Raw genomic sequence first — 16,445 nt, 5'->3', positions numbered from 1 at the left:
CCCCCCCCACCCCCCCTCTCTCTCTCCTCCCTCCAACCACAGGCCCAACGTGCGATCTCTCCCTCCCCCCCCAATCTTTTTTTCCTTTCCACAAGATGGCGGTTCTGTTTCTCGAATGGCCCTGGCAGCAGAGAGAGAGGAGGGGGGATATGTGTTGTATGCTTTCAAATTTCATTATGTTCCCCCCCCACGCCTTTCCCCGGTGATCCAGATGCCCCCCCCCCCCCCCGTTACCCGGTTATTACACACTTTAAACCGGCGTGGGTCAATATAAAGTGGACAAAAATCCAGCGTTTCTGGGTGCAAGGTTATGAAATCGGCCTCAATTCCTGCCTTCCCCCCCCACCCCCAAACACGGTTATTTTCCCCTTTCAATAATGACTGGATCCGACTTAAAACGAGCTACAGGATAAATTATAACTTTTTCTAAAAAAAACTACTTTTTTTTCACCCACCTACAGATTTAGCAATGCAACAAACAGCAATGCAAAAACCCTGGTCACAACCTTCAACTGAAGTGTGGTCGTTTTTATTCAATATTCGTAATTTGGGGGGAAAGTTTCTTTTAAATCATTTTCAGCATTCCAGTTGTATTCTGAACAAGAGTCACATTGGACTCCAAACATGTTTTATATTTTGTGGGATGTGGCCTTCACTGACAAACGGTGTTTGTTGACCATCCCTGATTGCCCTTGAACTGAGTGGTTCCCGAGGCCTCATGCATCCCGGATATTCTCTCTTCCACTTTCTTCCATCAGGAAAAAGATACAAAAGTCTGAGGTCAACCAACTCGAGAACAGATTCTTCTCTGCTGCCGTCAGACTTTTGAATGGACTTGCATTAAGTTGGTCTTTCTCTACACCCTAGCTATGACTAGCACTACATTCTGCACTTTCTCGTTTCCTTCTCATGGAGCCATAGAGATTTACAGCATGGAAACAGGCACTTCAGCCCAACTTGTCTATGCTGCCCTTTTTTAAGCCACTTAGCTAGTCTCAATTGCTGTGTTTGGCCCATATTCCTCTGTACCCATCTTACCCATGTAACTGTCTAAATACTTTTTAAAAGACAAAATTGTACCTGCCTCCACCATTACCTCAGGCAATCGAGCACACTGTTAAGTTTGGATTCACATGTAGATTAGATCAGGTAAGGCAAAGAAAGGGCATTAGTGAACCAGATGAGTTTTTAAACACGATTTGACTTTGATTTGATTTATTATTGTCACATGTATTAGCACACAGTGAAAAGTATGGTTTCTTGCGTGCTACACAGACAGCAAACCATTCATAGAGAACTTGATGCTTGATGTGATTTGATGGTTTGAGTTAGAAAGAAAGGCTGGGTAGACTGGGACTTTTTTCCCTGGAGCATAGGAGGCTTAGGAATGATCTTAATAGAGGTCTATAAAAGTAATAAGGGGCATAGATCAGCTAGATAGTCAATATTTTTTCCCAAAGATAGGAGAGTCTTAAACAAGAGGGTATAGGTTTAAGAGGAGAGATACAAAAGGATCCAGAGGGGCAATTTTTTCACACATGGTGGTGAGTGTCTGGAACAGCTGCCAGAGGTAATGGTGGAGGCGGGTACAATTTTAACTTTTAAGAAGTATTTAGACAGTTATATGGGTAAGATGGGTACAGAGGGATATGGGCCAAACACAGCAACTGGGCCAAGCCAAGTGGCTTTAAAAAAAGGGCAGCATGGACAAGTTGGGCTGAAGCACCTGTTTCCATGCTGTAAACCTCTATGGCTCCATGAGAAAGAAACAAGAAAGTGCAGAATGTAGTGCTACAATCATAGCTAGGGTGTAGAGAAGGATCAACTTAATGCAAGTCCATTCAAAAGTCTGACGGCAGCAGGGAAGAATCTGTTCTTGAGTTGGTTGGTACGTGACCTCAGACTTTTGTATCTTTTTCCTGATGGAAGAAAGTGGATGAGAGAATATCCGGGATACATAAGGTCCTTAATTATGTTGGCTGCTTTGCCGAGACGACAGGGAGTGTATACAGAGTCAATGAAAGGGAGCCTGGTTTGTGTGATGGATTGGCCTACATTCACATCTCTTTGTAGTTTCTTGTGGCCTTGGACAGAGCAGGAGCCGTACCAAGCTGTGATGCAACCAGAAAGAATGCTTTCTATGGTGCATCTGTAAAAGTTGATGAGAGTTGTAGCTAACATGCCAAATTTCCTTTGTCTTCTGTGAAAGTAGAGGCGTTGGTGGGCTTTCTTAACTATAGTGTCAGCATGGGGGGATCCAAGACAGGTTGCTGATGATCTAGACACCTAAAACTTGAAGCTCTTGACCTTTCTGCTTTGTCCCAGTTGATGTAGACAGGGGCATGTTCTCCTCTGCATTTCCTGAAGTAGATGACAACCTCTTTTGTTTTGTTGACATTGGGAGAGAGATTATTGTCACCGCATCAGTTCACCAGATTCTCTATCTCATTCCTGTACTCTGTCTTGTATTGTTTGAAATCCAACTGTGGTGTCATCAGCAAACTTGAAAATTGAGTTGGAAGGGAATTTGGCCACACAGTCAGGGATGTAAAAGAAGTATACTAGTGGGCTGAGAAGACAGCCTTATGGGACACCAGTGTTGAGGATGACCATGGAGGAAGTGTCGTTGCCTCTCCTTACTGATAGTAGTCTGTGGTTTAAGAAGTTCAGATCCAGTTGCAGAGGGAGGAGCTGAGGCCCGGGCACAGAATTTGGAGATGAGTTTCATAGAAATAATGGTGTTGTAGGCTGAGCTGTAGTTAATAAATAGGAGTCTGACGTAGCTTTTTTTGTTATCTAAGTGTTCAGAACAATTTTGTGGTCATTATAGGTGGAGTTGTGGATAGTGTAAAATGTTATCAAAGTACATAGTGGGATATAGATATGTGTGGAGAAATGGCAGTTGGAGTTTAATCTGGATAAATGTGAAGTGCTGCACTTTGGGAACTCAAGTGTTGAAATACAGTTAATGGCAGGACTTTGAATAGCATTAATGTACAGTGGGATCTTGGGGTTCAAGTCTATAGTTTCCTGAAAGTGGCCACACAGGTAGACAGTGTGATTTAAAAATAAGAAATGACATGCTTGCCATAGGACGAGCGATCATTGCATGGTTGAGTTTTTGATGCAGATGGAGGATGAGAAAGTAGGGTCCCAGACCTGTGTCCTTTGTTTGAACAAAGGGGAGTACGATAGGATGAGATCGGAATTGGCAAATGTAGATTGGGGGCGCAGATTGGTCAGTAGGACTGCTGAGGAACAGTAGAGGATCTTTAAGGACATCTTTTTCGGTGCTCAGCAGAAATATATTCTGATGGTAAAGAAGGAACGTAGGAGAAGGGATAATCAGCCGTGGTTATCGAAGGAAATAAAGGAGAGTATTAAATTAAAAGCTGATGCGTTTAGAGTGGCTAAAAGTAGTGGGCGAGTAGAAGATTGGGAGAGGTTTAAAAATCAACAAAGAATGACTACGCAGTTGATAAAGAAAGGAAGGATAGACCATGAAGCTAAACTAGCACTAAATATAAAAAAGGACAGTAAGAGTTTTTACAAATATATAAAGAGGAGGAGGCTGGCTAGAGTGAATGTTGGACCCTTAGAGGATGAGAGGGGGGATTTAGTGGTGGGAGGTGAGGAAATGGCTGAGGCCTTAAATAAGTTTTTTGCCTCGGTCTTCACGGAGGAGGACGCAAATAGTTTGCCGGAAATTAAAGATAGAAGGATGGTAGGAGTTGAGGGCCTGAATGCGATTACTGTCACTAGAGAGGTAGTGCTTGATAGACTAACGGGACTGATGGTGGACAAGTCCCCAGGACTGGATGAAATGCATCCCAGGGTTCTGAAGGAAATGGCGGAGGTGATGGTAGACGCCTTAGTGATTATGTACCAAACTTCGCTGGATTCCGGGAAGTGCCGGAAGATTGGAAAACGGCTAATGTTACGCCGCTGTTTAAAAAAGGTAGCAGGCAAAAGGCAGGGAATTATAGGCCGGGTAGTTTAACGTCTGTTGTTGGAAAAATACTTGAATCCGTCATCAAAGAAGAAATAGTGAGGCACCTAGAGAAGAATTGTTTGATAGAACAGACGCAGCACGGATTCGTTAAGGGGAAGTTGTGTTTGACAAATTTATTGGAATTCTATGAGGATGTGACTAGTGCAGTAGACAGAGGGGAACCGGTGGATGTGGTGTTTCTCGATTTTCAGAAGGCGTTTGATAAGGTGCCACACAAAAGGTTGCTTCAGAAGGTTAGGGGGCATAGAGTTGGGGGTAAGGTGTTAGCGTGGATAGAGGATTGGCTGTCTAATAGGAGGCAGAGTGTTGGTATCAATGGGTGCTATTCTGATTGGCGGTTGGTGACTAGTGGAGTGCCGCAGGGATCGGTGCTGGGGCCTCAGCCATTTACCATTTATATAGATGATCTGGAGGAGGGGGTTGAGTGTAGGGTGTCAAAATTTGCTGATGACACAAAGATGAGTGGAAAAGCAAATTGTGCGGATGGTGTGGAAAGTCTGCAGAGGGATCTAGATAGGCTGAGCAAATGGGTGAGGACCTGGCAGATGGAGTACAATGTTAGCAAGTGTGAGGTTATCCACTTTGGCAGGAATAATAGTAGGAGGGATTACTATTTAAAGGGCGAAAAGCTGCAGCATGCTACGGTGCAGAGGGACCTGGGGGTCCTTGTGCATGAGTCTCAAAAACCCAGTCTGCAGGTGCAGCAGGTGATCAAGAAGGCGAATGGGATGCTGGCCTTTATAGCAAGGGGGATAGAATATAAAAGCAGGGAGATCTTGCTGCAACTGTACAGGGCACTGGTGAGGCCGCAGCTGGAGTACTGTGTGCAGTTTTGGTCACCGCACTTGTGCAAGGATACTTTGGCCTTGGAGGGAGTGCAGAGGAAGTTCACTAGGCTGATACCGGCGATGAGGGGGTTGGACTATGAAGAGAGACTAAATAGACTGGGTCTGTACTGGTTGGAGTTTAGAAAGATGAGGGAGGATCTTATAGAGATGCATAAGATAATGAAGGGGATGGGTAGGGTGGAGGTGGAGAGATTCTTCCCGCTCAGAAAGGACAGCAGGACTAGAGGGCACAGCCTCAAGATAAGTGGGGGGGGCGCAGTTTAGAACAGAGTTGAGGAGGAACTTCTTCACTCAAAGGGTGGTGAATCTCTGGAACTCTCTGCCCGTTGAAGTGGTGGAGGCTGCCTCGCTAAATATATTTAAGTCACGGGTAGATAGGTTTTTGGTAGGCAAGGGAATTAAGGGTTATGGGGAGGAAGCGGGAAAGTGGAACTGATCCACTTCAGATCAGCCATGATCTTATTGAATGGCGGGCAGGCTCGAAGGGCTACATGGCCTACTCCTGCTCCTACTTCTTGTGTTCTTATGCTTGTGCTTATTGGTCAGGGCATTGAGCACGAGAGTCAGGCTGTCATGTTGCAGCATTATAAAACTTTGGTTAGACCGCACATAAGAGTATTGCATTCAGTTCTGATTGCCACATTTCAGGAAGGATGTGGAGGCTTTGGAGAGGGTGCAGATGAGGTTTACCCAGATGCTGCCTGAATTAGCATGAGCAATAAGTAGAGGCTGGATAAACTTGGATTATTTTCTCTGGAGCAGCGGAGACTGAAGAAAGGCCTGACAGGAGTGTATAAAATTATGAAAGGCATTGATAGGACTGACATTCAGAATGTATTCCCAAGAGTTGCAATGCCTAATAGTAGGGAGCATGCACTTAAGGTGAGAGGGGGAAAGTTCAAAGGAGATGTGAGAGGCAAGCTTTTTACACAGAAGGTGGTAGGTGTCAAGAACACATTGCCAAATGTAGTGGTGCAGGTAAATACGATAGGAGTGTTTAAGGGGCTTTTAGATGAATATGCAAGGAATAGAGGGATATGGACCAAGGGCAGGCAGAAGAGGTGAGTTTAATCTGGCATCATAAAATTGTGGGCCAAAGGACCTGTTCCTGTGCTGTACTGTTCTATGTTCTATTATTGCTGATACCAACTTTTAATTCCAGATTTTATTAATTGAATCAAATTTCACCAGTTGCCATTGTAGGATTTGAACTCCTGTCCTGAGGAATTTGCCTGTGCCTCTGGATCATCACTCTGGTGACATTATCACCACACCACCTGTCTTCCAGTCTTCACATGCTGCTGGATCCACTAAGTTTTTCCAGTAATTTCTGTTTTTATTTCAAATTTCATGACAGAATACTGCAGGGATAGAATTATTAAAGGGAAGAGTCTAAATTAAAGGGAAGATAGTATACGATCATTCCTGATTTAGATATTAACATTTCATTGCACAAACAAAGTAAAGCTATTTGGTAAACTTTAAAAACTATATAGTGTTTAATATGTTTAATATCACTAAGTATATAGAATATCACAGTCATGGGATATAATAATCTGTATTCATACAAGTCTCATTAACTAATTTACTATTGTGCTGTTATTTGGCATGAAGAGGTGAAATGACTTGAAACTTCTATGATAAAATATTCTATGATATCTGTCAATATCATACAATCAGACACCACAATATCATGCCTGTACTGGATCCTTGAAAGAGCTATTCAATTAGTCCCATTCATGCCCCAAAGCCCTGTAATTTTTAAAATCCAAGTTTTTATCCAATTTTCTTCATAATATTCTATTGAATTTGCTTCCAGCATTGCCTGCCATGTAACCCATGGTTCATTTACCCAAATACCTTAAATCAGTGTCCTCTGATTACCCCTTCTGTCACGAGAAATACTTTCTCTTTCCTTACTCGATCAAAACCATTAATGATTTTGATCATCTATTCACCTCCTCTTAACCTTCTTTGCTCTAGGAGAACAAGCCCAGCTTCTCCAATGTCCCCCCATAACTGAAGTCTCTCTTATCTATGCTTCCATTCTATTAAATCTCACTTCCACTCTGGCCGACATCAATCGTAACATTGTGGTGCTCAGATTGAACAACGTACGGTCTAAGCAACATACCGTACAGGTTTAGCATGACTTCCTTGTTTTTGTACTCTGAGTGTTCCTATTAATAAAATGGAGAATCCCACATACTTTTTGACAGCCTTCTTAACTTGCTGTGCAAAATTAAAGGTTTGTGCACATACATTGCTGGGTGTTTCTGTTCCTGCACCCTTTTAAAAATTGTATAATTTAGTTCATTAGAACTTCATCATTATTCCTATCAAAATGTATCATTTAATGCCACTCCTTGGCATTAAATTTCAACTGTCGTGAGTCTGCCCCTTTCGCCTGGCTATATCCTCAAAGTCTGTAACTATCCTCCTCATTGTTTGCACATTCCATTTTTCATATTATCTGCAAATTTTGAAATGATACCCTGGCTTGTGTATACAGGGTATGTATATCAAAAATATGTATGTCAAATGCCTTTTTGAAAATCCATATATGCATCAACCACCTCCATAGCTTTGTCATATAATTTGATTAACTTAGTCAAACATGTTTTTTCTCGAATGAATTCTCTCTTACGGTCACTTATTTGCCCTTAAATTTCCAAATGCTAGTTCATTTTATGCTGGATTATTATCTCTACAAGTTTCTCCCAAGGTTAGGATGACTGGCCTGTAATAACCAGGTTTATTCTTCTCCCCTTTTTTGAACAGGGACTTCATATTTACCAAGTTTACCTCTGTCCTATTTATTTGTAAACAGGACTGTGCCATTTATAGTCCTCTGACCCTAACCTCCAAAAGAAGATTAAAGATTGTGGCCAGAGTCTCCATAAATTGCACTCTTGTTTCCCTTGGTAACCTACAGTACATCAAATCTGGACCAGATGACTTTTATATTTTGAGGACAAGCATCAAGCTTTTAAGTATCTCCTCCACATTTTTTGGGGGGAACAAAAGCTTATATTTATATAGTGCCTTTATGTGGTAAAATGCCCAACTTGCTCCACAAGATAATTATCAAACAGTTTGAAACTGAGCTACAAGAGAAATTAGAGCAAAGTAGGTTTTAAGTAAGGTCCTAAAGAATAAAAGTGAAGCTGAAAAATTCAAGGAGAAAATTTCCAGATCTTGGGACCTTCTGAAGGCATGGTTCCCAGTGGTAGAACAGCTAAAATATGAATTGGAGAAGCATAGATATTTCAGAAGGTGACCAGCTGGAAGATATTGCAGAGATATGGGGCAGAATTTTCCACAAAAATGGCAAAGTGTCACTTCCAATGTGATAAATCCCACCGTGATGTGGTGTCTCAGTGGTCAGTGCCAGCAGCATAACAAAAAGGATGGGAGTTCAGTATCAGAAAAGGCTGAATGACCTTCTATGATTTACAAGGGTAAGTGCTCCCCTTGGCATTCAACACTTCTGTCACCGCTGGAATATCATCTTGAAGCTACAAATCATCACCCCACTTGATCCCAGCACCCAATCTTCCAGCATCATCCTGAAACCACTGTGACATGCTTCATCAGAACTCCTTTCTGCCTAGGAGCTTAGCCCACATATGCCAATTGTCTTTGATCTCTGACCCACCCGGTGTCTGGCTCAAAATATCCCCTTTTATGTTCCTGCAGGGGAGGATAGTCCATGACGAGTGCAAGAGAGAGGTTATACCTGAGTTAGTGATCCTGACACCATTTATGGAAAGGAGCTCAGAGGGAAGGACCAGGAATCCGCCAGCACTACAGCGAGGTTGCCTGCGACAGAACTGAGGAGCCACTGCATCTTCATTCACATGACCAATCTCAATTGAATGATGTATTATCCAAACCCTTGATCAGACCATGTACTAAAACTATATCCCTTGTCTTGCAGAACTTATCAACCAATGAGCCTCAGTCATCAATGAGCAGAACCCCAATTTCCACCTTGACACCATGTCAGAGGATATGGAATCATAGAATCCATGCAGAAAATGGCCAGTTAACTGATCAAATCAGCACAAGCTTTCCAAAAGAGCAACTCACCCTGGCTCTTCCCTTTGTCCCTGTAATGCTAATTTGGCTAATCCACAAAACCTGCACACCTTTGGACTGGAGGAAACTGGAGCACCCAGAGGAAACCCACACAGTTGTGGGACAGTGTGCAAATTTCATGTCGACAGTCACCCAAGGCTGGAATCGAATCCAGGTTCTGGTGCTGTGGGACAACAGTTAACCACCCTGCCACCATGCCTCCTAATCTCTGAGATCTCTAATGAGAAAAACAAAAATGTATCACAGCTGTCACATGCACCATCCAGCATCAACAGAGACAATCACCTCGGTGGGCCAACTTAGCAGACAGACATTTGGGTCACTACAGGCAGTTATCTATTGACCAGTTAGCTTCTGTACTGGGGAAAATGCTTGAATCTATCATCAAGGAAGAAATAGACATCTGGATAAAAATTAGCCCATTGGGAAGACACAGCATAGTTTCATGAAAAGCAAGTCATGTTTAACTAATTTGGTGGAATTCTTTGAGGACATTATGAGCACAGTGGACAATGGGGAACCCATGGATGTGTGTATCTGGATTTCGAGAAGGCATTTGATAAAATGCCGTACAAAAGGCTGCTGCATAACATAACAGTGCATGATGTTACAGGTAATGTATTAGCATGGACAAAGGATTGGTTAACTAACAGAAAGTGAAGAGTGGGGATAAATGGATGTTTTTCTGGTTGGTGATCAGTGACTAGTGGTGTACCTCAGGGATCAATGTTGGGACTTTAAGTATTTGCAATTTACATCGATGACTTGGAGTTCGGGATCAAGCGTAGTGTGCCAAAGTTCGCAGATGACACTAAGGTGAGTGAGAGAGCGAAGTGCAGAGGACACAACGTATGCAAAGGGATATAGATAGTTCAAGTGAGTGGGCAAAGTCTGGCAGATGGAGTACAATGTTGATAAATGTGAGGTATTTTGGTATGAATAACCGCAAAATGGACTACTATTTAAATGGTAAAATGCAGAAGGCTACTATGCAGAGGGATCTGGGTGTCCTTGTGCATGAATCACAAAAAGTTGGTTTGCATGTGCAGCAGGTAATTAAGGCAACAGGAAGTTTGTCCTTCATTATTAGAGGGATGGAGTTTAAAAATAAGAGATTATGTTACAGCTGTATAAGATGCTGGTGAGGCCACACCTGGAGTACTGTGTACAGTTTTGGTCTCCTTAATTGAGAAAGAATAAACTGGCACTGGAAGGGGTGAAGAGGAGATTTACTAGATTGATCCAGGAATTGAGAGGGTGGCTTAAGAGAGACTGAGCAGACAGGGGCTACACTTACTGGAATTTAGAAGAATGAGGGGAGATCTTATAGAAATATATAAAATTATGAAGGGAATAGACAAGATAGAAGCAAGGATGTTGTTTCTACTGGTGAGTGAAACAAGAACTATGGAGCATACCCTCAAAATAAGGGGGAGCAGATTTTAGGACTGAGTTGAGGAGGAACTTCTTCACTCAAAGGGTCGTGAATCTGTGGAATTCCCTGCCTAATGAAGCAGTTGAGGCTACCTCATTGAATGATTTTAAGGCAAAGTTCAATAGATTTTTGAACAGTAAAGGAATTAAGAGTCATGGTGAGTGGGCAGGTAAGTGGAGCTGAGTCCACAGAAAGATCAGCCATGATCATATTGAATGGCGGAGCAGGCTTGAGGAGCCAGATGGCCTACTGCTGCTCCTAGTTCTTGTGTTCTTATCTAGTGGGCACTATACTGCTTCTGATGAATATCAGGAAGAGACAAGAACGTCCCAAGGATTGGGCAGTCGGAGGTCTGCTAGATTCCCCCAGCACAACTGTGGCCCACCCAGGTGCCTCAAGAGATGGTCATCCCTCAGCTGCTAAAGATGCAAAGACAGCTGGGAATACCAGGAGAGGGTGTTCGATAATTCCTGTGACTGCAAGGCCAAGTGGAAGGGTCCCAAAGCCTTCACCTGCGGGAGATGTTGTCAACATTCATGACTCCTAAGCTAACACTGCAAGGATGGTGACTGCAGTGGAAAGCAAGACATCAGAATCATGATTGCCGGACTCCAAGGCACGGCTCAGTCTCTGAGGACCCTGGCTGAGGGCTTTGAGGCCATGGTGCCAACATAGAAAATAAAAGCAGGAATAGCCATTTCAGCCCTTCAAGCCTGCTCAATTTGATCATAGCTGATCATCAAAATCAATATTCTGATCCTGCTTTTCCCCCACATCCCTTTAGCCCCCAAAGCTATATTTAATGTCTTTTTGAAATGTTTTGGCTTCAACTACATTCTGAGGTAGTGAATTCCACAGAGTCACCATTCTCTGGGTGAAAAGAATTCTCCTCACCTCCGTCCTAAATGGGTTTACCACTTATCCTCAAACTCCGACCCCCACGTTGTGGACCCTCCCTCCCATCCCCCTCCCCTAACCATTGGAAACATTCTTTATGAATTTACCCTGTCTAATCCTGTTAGAATTTTAAAAGTTTCTGTGAGATACCCTGTCACTCCTAAACTCCACAGGAGTCAGTGCTGGGACCGCAACTATTTACAACATATATTAATGAGTTGTAAGAAGGAAGCAAATGTATTGTAGCCAAATTTGCAGATGACACAAAAATAAGAGGAAATGGCCTAGTGGCATTATCACTAGACTTCCAATCCAGAAACTCAACTAATGTCCTGGGCACCCAGTTCGAATTCTGCCTTGGCAGCTGGTGAAATTTGAATTCAATTAAAAAGGTTTGGATTTGCAAATCCACTGATGATCATGAGACCATTGTCAATTGTTGGAAAAACACATCTGATTCACTCATTATTTAAGGAAGGAAATCTGCTATCCTTACCTAGTCTGGCTACATGCGACTCCAGCAATGTAGTTGACTCACAACTGCCCTCCAAGGGCAACTAAGGATAGGCAATAAGTGCTGACCAGCCAGCAATGTCCTTGTCCCATAAATTAATAAAAATAAATATGCTAGGCCAATTGGCTAATATTTCCTGCCTTTTGCCTCCCTCTCTTATTGAGTTGAGGTGCTACATTGGCAGTTTTCCAATACTCCAGTACTTTTTCAGAATCCAGGGATTTTTGAAAATTACAACCAATGCATCCACTATCTCCGTAGCCACTTCTTTTAAGATCCTAGAATATAAGCCATCAGGGCTAGAGGCCTTACTTGCCTTTAGCTCCATTAATTTGTCTACTACTACTCTGGTGATGTGATTAATTCCTCCTCTGTATCCTTTAGTATTGATGCTGATCCTTAGAATCTGTAATGTCCTCCCCATCTAGCCATAATTTTCAAATATCTATCCTACTACTGTGGTTCTTTAAATATCATAAAGAGCTTTCTCTTTATGATAAGGATTTTTCTACAGCTTGTTAAACCTTTGTATGTATCAAGTATCAAATTAAAAAAGCGAGAATTTTTCTTTTACAACTTAATAGTCCACATGGTCTATTTGATTCACATAAGAGAATGTAGCAACCATTTTACCACTCAGTGGTATTGCGAGTTTTCAAGCTAAAACTTTTTGTTGCAATTAAAATGATTTACAATTAATTGAAAAGCCATCATGAACCAATCTATATCATTCCCTTCTTTAAAAATTGGTAAGGACAGTTTTATGGGCTGTATTAACTGTATTCTTACTTACGAAATTTGCTGTCAGTATGTTTTTCTCTTCCATTTCACGTTCTCATTGATGTCATCTCCTCCTGCCTCATGTTTGTAGATCCTTTATATGTTGTCATTGTTTCCCTTCATTTCAGATCGGTGATATTCTGTTTGCAATGTGCTTTCAATGAGCTTCCAAGCTGAAGTTTTAAGGCAGGGGAAATACGGAGGGTAGAGAATTCATAGAATGGGACACAGGCTACAGAAGGCATACAATTGTAAAGGAAAGAGGATGTCAGTCAGAGGAAGTGAATGTTCTGGAGGTTGGATGTTATAGAAGCAGAGATAAGATGGGGTGAGGTGAACATGCAACAGAAACACAAAGATAGGAATTTTAATTCTGAAGCATTGGTGGACTTGGAGTCAAAGTAACTTATCATGCACAGAGTCATAAGTGAGCAAGACTTGCTCTGGGCTAGGATATTGAAGTGTTAACTGAAACCCTTGCTCCAATTAATTGATAGACACAAGAACTTTATCTTTAAACCAAATCATGGTGGCAGTTCTTAGTACAGCAGTCTGGGAAACATTAGCAGTGGCTGATTTGCACATCAACCTGTATACTCTCCCTGCCAGTTGTGTTCATGGTGCCAATGGCAGTCAACCTAATCAGGTGATGCATAGCGCCACAGATTATATTGAGTTACCAGCATCCTCAAACAGGAGTACTGGTTGCAGTAAGGGATGGGGGTGGTGTGGTATACTGTGGTAGTTGCAAGCAATGACATGTGTCTATCAATCTCTCTCTAACTCCCACCATGCAGAATGGATTTCGGTCTTATTGATCTAGAGCTGGCCATCGTGGTGGTGGCTGAGTAGGAGGAAGCAGCTCAGGAGGGAGTAGCACAGCTACTGCAGGAGCAGCCAGTGGCAGACCCTCAGGAAGGTGGGCAGGGGCACTGCCAGTGATGATGCCCATGAGGTTGGAGAGCAGAATCTTGAAAAGGAGGATGCAGAGCAAAGGCAATACTGGACCAGGAGGTCATTTGAACGCCTATTGGAAGCCATGTGCCATTGCCGCCTCCACCTATGTAAGGACACGGTCCAGCACTTGTGAGGTTCTCGTACACCTGGCACCTCAGGGGAGGGGAGGCCATCCACTCCCAGTAGAAATTAAGATGATGGTGGTACTTAACTTCTACGCAAGAGGGCCATTTCAGGCACCCAATGGCAACCTCCTAGGAGTCACTGCAGTCACTCCCCTAACAACCCAAAAGTTGGTCCCTCAAACCACATGACTCTTCCCCACCCTCTCCCATTCCATTGTCTCCCCACCCTTCCCTACCCTCTCTTATCCCACCACCCCAATCCCGAGAAACATCACAACTGGTAACAAGTCTTTGGTGAAGGCTGGAGGATGATGACAACTGATTATAAGGCACTCGGATCCTATCCATGGTGCTACTCAAGTCTGACTCCTTGCTGTTCTCTGACTGCACACTGGCACCTGTGTGCATGTAGCAGTAAGATTTAGGAATGCAAGCATGTGGGACAATGTGTTGGAGGTTCAACCAGGGTGTGTGGGGGGATGTGATGCCAGGGGGTGGTGTGTGACTAGCCGCCTTTTGAATGCTTTCAATGTTCAATGTTTTCACATCAACATATTCCTGTGGTAATGAATTCCACAGGCTCACCTCTCTTTGGGTGAAGAAATGTCTCCTCAGCTCCGTCCTAAATGGTCTACATTGACCCCTCAGTCTGTGACCCCTTGTTCTGCATTCCCCTACCATGGGAAACATCCTTCCTGCATCTATCCTGTCTAGCCCTGTTAGAATTTCATAAGTCTGAGATTTCCTCTCATCTGAATCTTAACCTAGTCAATCTCTCTGTGATCAATCTGATCTGTTCAAGAAGGATGAGTTACATTTGAACTGGAGGGGGACCAACATCCTGGCAGGGAGATTTGCAAGAGCCACTTGGGAGGGTTTAAACTAGTTTGGCAGGGAGATGGGATCCAGAGCAGTAGGGAGACAGAAGAGAAGTTTGAGGACAGCATGGAATTTAAAGAGAGCACATTAATTAGTAAAGGCAGTGTCAGTAAACCTAGTACCAGACAGATCAGACATAAGCAAGACAGAGAGCAAGGGAAGTGCACATTAAACTGCATTTATTTCAATGCAAGAGGCGTGACGGGCAAGGCAGATGAACTCAGGACATTGATGGGTACATGGGACTGGGATATTACAGAAATATGGCTAAGGGAGGGACAGGACTGGCAACTCAATGTTCCAGGGTATATATGCTAAAGGAAAGATAGAACAGCAGGTAAGAGGAGTGGGAGTTGCACTTTTGATTAGGGAAAGCATCACAGTTGGACTGAGAAGGGATATATCTGAGGGTTCGGCCACTGAGTCCATATGGATAGAACTGAGAAATAAGTAGGGGCAAATCATTTTGATAGGGTTGTAAGTCCCCAATTAGTGGGAAATTGAGGAGCAAATATGTAAGGAGATTACAGATAGCTCCAAGAAAAATAGGGTGGTAATAGTTGGAGATTTTAATTTTCCCAGCATTGACTGGGACAGCCATAGTATTAGAGGGTTGGATGGAGAGAAGTTTGTTGAGTGTATTCAGGAGGAATTTCTCATTCAGTATGTGGATGACCCGACTAGAGAGGGGGCAAAACTTGACCTCCTCTTGGGAAATAAAAAAGGGCAAATGACGTAAGTGTTAATGAGGGATCACTTGGGACCAGCGACTATAATTCTATTAGTTTTAGGATAGCTATGGAGAATGATAGGTCTGTCCCAAATTAATATTCTAAATTGGGGCAAAGCCAATTTTGATGGTATCAGGTAGGAACTTTCAAAAATTAACTGGGGGGGTCTGTGGGAAGGAAAAGGGATGTCTGGTAAATGGCATACTTTCAAAAGTGTGTTAACCAGGGCTCAGGGTAAACACATTCCTCTCAGAGTGAAGGGCAAGGCTGGCAGGAGTCAGGAACCCTGGATGACTCGGGATTTTGAGGCCCTGGGCAAGAAGAAGAAAGAGGCACATGACGTGCATAGGCAGCTGGGATCAAGTGAATCTCTTGAAGAGTATAGAGGGTGTAGGAATAGAGTTAAGAGAGAAATCAGGAGGGCAAAAAAGAAACATGAAACTATTTGGCAGATAAGGTAAAGGAAAATCCAAAGAGCTTCTACAAATTCATAAAGGGCAAAGACAAGAAGGGAGAGAGTAGGGCTTCTTAAGAATCAACAAGGTAATCTATGTGCGGATCCACAATACAAGGGATCCTAAATGAATATTTCTCATCAGTATTTACTGTTGAGAAAAGCATTGATGTTAGGGAACTTGGGGAATTAAATATTGATGTCTTGAGGAGTATACATATTATAGAGAAAGAGGTGCATCAAGGTACATAAATCTGCGGGACCTGATGAGGTATATCCCAGGACGTGGGAAGCTAGGGAGGAAGTTATGGTCCCCTAGCTGAGATACTTGAATCATCGATAGTCATGGGTGAGGTGCCTGAAACTTGGAGAGTGGCAAATGTTGTTTAAAAAGGGCCACAGGGAAAAGCCTGGGAACTACAGGCCAGTTAGCCTCACATCTGTGGTGGGTAAATCATTGGAAGGTATTTTGAGAGACGGGATCTACAGGCATTTAGAAATGCAAAGACTGATTATGGACAGTCAGCATAGCTTTGTGAGTAGAAAATCATGTCTCACAAATTTGATTGAGTTTTTTGAAGGGGTAACCAAGAAGATAGATGAGGGCAGTGCAGTTGATGTTGTCTACATGGACTTTAGCAAGGCCTTTGACAAGGTACCACATGGTAGGTTGTTGCATAAAGTTAAATCTCATTGGATCCAGGATGAGGTA

General features: G+C 43.0%; 1 long non-coding RNA gene across 1 annotated transcript; it reads left to right on the top strand.

Moving 5' to 3' along the window:
* The first annotated feature begins 92 nt into the window (after positions 1-92).
* Positions 93-12,382, top strand: LOC145343308 (uncharacterized). The gene is made up of 3 exons (XR_013886695.1): positions 93-156; positions 6,052-6,183; positions 8,560-12,382. It is a non-coding gene; the product is annotated as an uncharacterized LOC145343308 (long non-coding RNA).
* The last annotated feature ends 4,063 nt before the right edge of the window (positions 12,383-16,445 follow it).

The sequence above is a fragment of the Carcharhinus amblyrhynchos genome, chromosome 1, assembly GCF_965287045.1.
Source record: "Carcharhinus amblyrhynchos chromosome 1, sCarAmb.v2.hapA, whole genome shotgun sequence".
NCBI classification, from domain to species: domain Eukaryota; kingdom Metazoa; phylum Chordata; class Chondrichthyes; order Carcharhiniformes; family Carcharhinidae; genus Carcharhinus; species Carcharhinus amblyrhynchos.
This window is presented reverse-complemented; position numbering and strand designations above follow the sequence as displayed.